Here is a 6,055-nt window from a genome sequence, read left to right as displayed (position 1 = left end):
AGATTCTACCTCCATTCTTAGTGTTCTTTCCGACCATAATAGAGTGAGTGGTCTAAGGGAGGACCCTCCGCTGGGGCGTAGTTGCGCGTGCAATGGAGTGAAGCGTTGAGGTGATCTTAGTATCTAGGGCTTAATTGTGGCTAGGGACCTTCCACCTGGACCAAAGTGTTATGTCTATAATTAGGAAAAGATTTATGACTTGGAACCCTAGAGCTCATTGCAACCCTATGTGAGTGTGACGTGTTGAGATTGTTCGATTTCTCCTCCGGGACATGTGTAGAGTTAGGCATAGTTGACCTTAGATTTGGGACTATGTAATTAAGGATTTCCATGACTCACTATTGTATTGATTAGAGAGCATAATAGAGGGTTCTTGCACTTGAAATGATTATCCTAGGCGGAGCATTATCCGAGTACGCCATATTTATCGATTGCCTTACCCCCTACTTTACTTTTGCCCTCTTACTTGTTGCTTTTATTGTTGAGAATTGAATCATTTTGACACTTATCACTATTGACCTTCCACATAGCTAAGAATCAAATTAAGTGTTTTTACTCCTTACTCCCTGTGGATTCGACCCCGCTCACCCGGGATTATTACTTCGACAAAACTGTGCACTTGCGGGATATATGCAAGGGGACATTGTCACATACATGACCTTATGTGGTTATGGTCAGTATGAGCCAGGAGTGTCCAAGGCTACTTGCCTCTCCCGATTGAGCCATAGATACATCCATGCCATTTAGGAGCTACTTTATCTGTACTCGATGGTGCAAAGTCAGCCAATTCACCTGGGACACATTTTAGCAGAGTATTTGAGGCACCAAGTGCAGTATACGGGAGTCGGCGTCTTCTTCTCTCGCCCCTACATTACCAGACTAATCATGGGGATAGGTCTATTCGATGCCATTAGAGGGGCCGAGAAGATTATAGTACCGTCTCCACTCAGCATAGAGACCATGCGTTTTATGGGCATGGTGAGGACATACAGGCAAAAGGTTTATGTGATGGTGATGCCCCCACCATAGATAACTGAGGAGGAGGGAGGTGCAGCAGGGGGTCTCAGCCTGTTCCCCAGTCTTAGGAGGAGCCGATAGAGATAGATGCACCTCCTACAGCACAAGAGCCACCTCTAGTATGTATATTTTCTCCCACTCGAGCCCATGATCGCTTTGAGAGGCTCGAGAGTATTGTGGAAGTGTTACAGGTAGACTTGGCAAGGTTCACGAATAACCACACTGAGGTTATGGCACTTCTCGACATCTTACAGCAGATCCTCGAGCGAGACGTGACATCTCCCTTTATGATGAGACCGGGGACTCCTCTGGTATCACCAGCACCATCATTTTCACTAGCACCACCTACTTCAGTAGCAGCAGCAAAGCAGACATTAGTAGCAGATACCGACGTTTGAGGCGTCTATTATTTTACTTGTATTTGTATTTCATTTCTGCATTATATTTTGGACTTGTATTACTCAGAAAGGATCCTCCTTCTGAATTTATCTTTATTTTCAGTTGTCTCGATTTATATTTCATTTTCAAATCTTTATATACTCGAGTTTATTTTATTTTTGTTGAGCTTCACTGAACCCCTTTGTGTATTCGTGCAAATGTTCTTGTGAGTATAGAATTTAAGGACTAGTCATGGACACAGTCAATGTGATCTTGATAGAGTGAAGTTCTAAGAGACAAACTCCATTTGGACTTACTTGTGTAAGAAATAGAGTGAAGTATTGAAGTAATCCTTAGTGCTGGGCTTAATCGTGACTAGGGGTCTTTCGCCTAGACCAAAGGGTTAGATCTATATTAAGGAATATGGTTTACCACTTGGAGTCCGTAGAGCTTTAAGCAACCTTACACAGTGTGAGGCGTCGAGAGCACACCTTTCCACCATGGCATACTGTAGGGTTAGTCACGGTTGATCATAGGTTTGGAGCCGTGTGTATTTGGATTTCCACGACTCATTAAACATCAGTTAGGAGGCATAATAATTAGTTTTGCACTTGAAACAATAGTTCAAGGGTGAGCAATGCCTGAGTACCCCATCTTTCTATCGATTACCTCTCCTTATTCCTATTGCATTCTTTTTTCTTTTTTTTATTTTAATTGCATTGATATTGTTCACTCAAATCATAAATTGGTTCACTTGATAGCTAATAGCATTACTACTTGCTTCCTAACAACTATTCCCTATGGATACGACAACCCACTCACCGGGGTACTTTCTTACTTCGACAACCCCTTTACTTGCGGTACACACACGCAACGGCTGTGTCAAGTGTTTGGCACCATTGTTGTGGAATAGGCATTTTAGAGACATTTTGCACTTTGCTATTTTAGCTATTCATCACTTTTTCTATTTCACAATTTCTTATTCTTCCATTATTCTGATTTGTTTTTCTTTCTTTGATTATAGCTTCAGGTTATGATCCGAGGTAACCCTTCAACATTGGTTGAAGATGATCTAGAAATTGAAAGAAGAACTCATAGACGGGGAAAGGAACCAATATAAGAATAGCCAAATCAAGCTGAGATAGAAGTTGAAGTGTCTGATAATATGGCAGAACAACATGAGTAATAGAGGACACTCTCAGATTATGCAAGACTTACAATTCTGGGCATGCAGTCTTGTACTGTGTGGCCACCGATTACAGCTTATATTTTTTAGATCAAGCCAAGTTTCATCCAAATGTTAAACCAGTAGGCACAATCTAATGGTTTGGCATGTGAGGATCCAAACAATTATATTTAGAACTTCTTGGAAGTGTGCGACATGCTCAAGATTAATGGTGTTACAGATGATGCTAGCAAGTTGAGGGCTTTCCCATTTTCCTTGATGGGGAGAATAAAGCAATGGTTATATTCATTACCTAGAGCATCAATCACTACTTGGGAGGAGATGGTAGAAGCTTTTCTTGCGCGATTTTTCCCTCCTGGAAAATTTATGAAGCTGAGAAATGAAATATCCTCTTTTATGCAAAGGGTATTGGACTCTCTTTTTGAGACATGGGATAGGTTCAAGGATCTCTTGCGGAAATGTCCTCAGCATGGGTTCCCCGAGTGGATGATTATCCACACTTTCTACAATGTTTTAAACCCAAGCACAAAGAAATTATTTGTTGCTACAGCAGGAGGTACCTTAGGAATTAAAACCCCTGAAGAAGCTTGACAGCTCATTGAAGAAATGGCTATCAACAGTTATCAGTGGAACACACAAGACAAGAAGAAAGTAGCCAAACTTCATGAGATTGATGCGGTTACATCATTAATGCCCTAGGTTGAGTCTTTGAGCAATAAGTTATTGACACACCCCTTACGTGTGACACGCAAGTCCATGGGTTTGTCGAAGTAATAAATCCCAGGTGAGTAGGTTATCGTATCCACAGGCAATAGTGAATAGAGGACACCAAGATTGCTACTTAACTAGAATGAAGATGAGTCGAAAGTGATGTGAATAAGAATTAATGCAAATGAAAATAAGAAAAGAGAAAGGAGGTGCAAGTAAAAGATAAGAGATGCAATCGATGATAAATGGGGTACCCACACAATGCTCACCCTAGGACTAATTTTTCAAGTACAAGACAAATCATTATACTTCCTAACTGATATCTAATGAGTCATGGAGATCCTTAAACACATGGGCCCAAAACTTAAGGTCAACCGTGACTAATCCTACACTATGCCTCAGTGTAGAAATCTCTCAGTCTAAACACCTCACACTGTGCTAGGTTGCTTTAGGCTGTAGGGATTCCAAGTAATAAACCCTATTCCCTAATGTAGATCTAATCCTTTGGCTAGGCGAATGACCCTAGTCACAATTATGCCGAAGATACTAGAGTTCACTTCAACGCTTCACTCTGTTGCTTGCGCAACTAAGCCCCAGCGGAATTCATCCTTTAGCACTTCACTCTATTGCGACCACAAAAACTCTTGGAACATGGAGGTAGGATAAATCACACAGGAGGGGAAAGGGGATGCTCCGCTATCTCTCGACTCATCCTCTCGACCCTCTCCAATCTAGCTTTATCAAATTAACAACGCCCATTTCGTATGTCCCGCAAGTGCACAGGTTTGTCGAAGTAATAAAATCCCCGATGAGTGGGGTATCGTATACATAGGGAGTAGTGAATAAAAACACTTAAATTGTTTCTTAACTAAGTGAAAGGTGAATAGTGATATGTGTGACAAGATGTGAAATAACAAAAGTAAAAGAACAAGAAAGAGAGCGCAAGTAAAGGAAAAGGTAAAGCAATCGATATAAATGGGTACCCGGATATTGTCCCGCCTAGGACAATCATTTCAAGTACAAGAACCCTCTATTAAACTTCCTAGCTGATCCAATAATGAGTTATGGAGATCCTTTAATACATGGTCCAAATCTAATGTCAACCATGCCTAACTCTATATATGTCCCGGAGGAGAAATTGAATAACCTCTCAACCTCGCACACGTAAAGAATTGCAATGAGTTCTAGGGATTCCAAGTGATAAATCCTCTTCCTAGATGTAGACCTAACCCTTTGGTCCAGGTGGAAGGTCCCTAGCCATATTAAGTCTTCGGTGCTAAAATCACTTCAGAGCTTTTCTCCGTTACACCCGCAACTAAGCCCCAGCGGAAGTTCATACTTTAGCCATTCACTCTACTATTACCTCAAAGAACTTGAGGAAATGGAGGTAGAATAAATCACACCGGGAGGGAAGGGGACGTTCCTCTACCTGATAAGTGTCTAAATGTACGTATTTTAGTATATGTATTCCATACTTCTAGCATGTATTTTTATAAGAATTGATGCCCGCTTTGTGCTTAATCTTGTGTTATTTGCTTTACAGGACACAGAAACACCATGGTGGACATGAAGATACAATTTGGGCATAAAAGAGAAGAAAACCAGGCCGTGGTATCGTAGCATATTCACTGTAGCATATACCGTAGCTGGAGTACTGTAGTAGTGGTACTGCAGCATCAGTACTGTTACAAAATCACTTTAGCTGCCACTATAGCACCTGGAGAGTTTTCAAGTCAGAAATTGAACCAGGGTATACCTCCTCAATGCTGCCTAAGATGGAGTCCGGGATGATTACTGTAGCCGTGGAAGAGGATGAGTTGTTTGAAGGCATACTGCCTCAATGAGTTGCTCATTGAGCCAGTGTACTTACTATTTGAGAGCTTTTGTGCACCTTTGCCTACCCCAAATGAGCTCAATGAGTTCTTCATTGAGCGAGTATACCACCTCAATGTGGTCCTCATTGAGCCGGTATACCACCCATGTAGAGGCCAATTTGTGAGAGATGTTGCGGGTATATGAGGGTATCCTGAAGGACATTTGAGGAACTTTTTGGAGGACTCTTAGCAGCCATTACTTGGGAGAGAAAAGGAGAATGAAGACATCATTTTTGGGGATGTTTTGGCTTGATTCTTGGAGAGATCAAGAGCTTGAACTTCAAGGGGAGAGCTTCATCATCAAAGGAGGAGGAGCATTCGGCCTTCCTTGGTTTAGAGGAATCGTCATTCGGCCGGCATTCTCCATCCTTATCATCATTCGAACTAGGGAGTGTCATTTATACATTTACTTCTTATTTTTTTTGAGTTTGAGATACTTGTTTATATGATGGCACACTAGACCCCCAAGGCCACCGGATGTAGGTGAACCTTGGGGGGTTCATCATGTATTTTGGATGCTACACATATATTTGGAATGCATTGGTGTGATTTATGGTTTGGCTCATTGTGTTTCATGCCTAGAACTATTAGTTAGAGAGATCCTTAGTTCTTTTTTGAGTTGTGCACGTAGACGTGACCTACTCGCTTGTTACTAGAACGTTAATGAGCTAAAAGGGGTAATCTTTGACCAACATACCGAGAAATTTGATGTAGGCAGCCCTTCCGAACATTGAGGATAAACTTAGGTTAATTGCATCCCTATTGCATGATCTCCATGCACTTAATGCAATCGTAGGAATATGATTAGGGAGAGATCCTTATCATCATTTGTACGGGATTAGGGTTTAACCGCCGAGAAATTGGGGTTAAACTATTGTTGAGATCCGTCGGT

The 6,055-nt window shown here is 41.5% G+C and overlaps 1 non-coding gene across 1 annotated transcript; it reads right to left on the bottom strand.

The window, feature by feature from the left end:
• Nucleotides 1–2,950: 2,950 nt before the first annotated feature.
• LOC120257737 lies at nt 2,951–3,057 on the bottom strand. Its single transcript, XR_005535826.1, has one exon. It is a non-coding gene; the product is annotated as a small nucleolar RNA R71 (small nucleolar RNA).
• Between the last annotated feature and the right edge of the window lie 2,998 nt (nt 3,058–6,055).

The sequence above is a fragment of the Dioscorea cayenensis genome, chromosome 3, assembly GCF_009730915.1.
Source record: "Dioscorea cayenensis subsp. rotundata cultivar TDr96_F1 chromosome 3, TDr96_F1_v2_PseudoChromosome.rev07_lg8_w22 25.fasta, whole genome shotgun sequence".
Lineage (NCBI taxonomy): Eukaryota > Viridiplantae > Streptophyta > Magnoliopsida > Dioscoreales > Dioscoreaceae > Dioscorea > Dioscorea cayenensis.
Note: the sequence above shows the minus strand (reverse complement) of the source record. Positions and strands in the feature narration are given on the sequence as shown.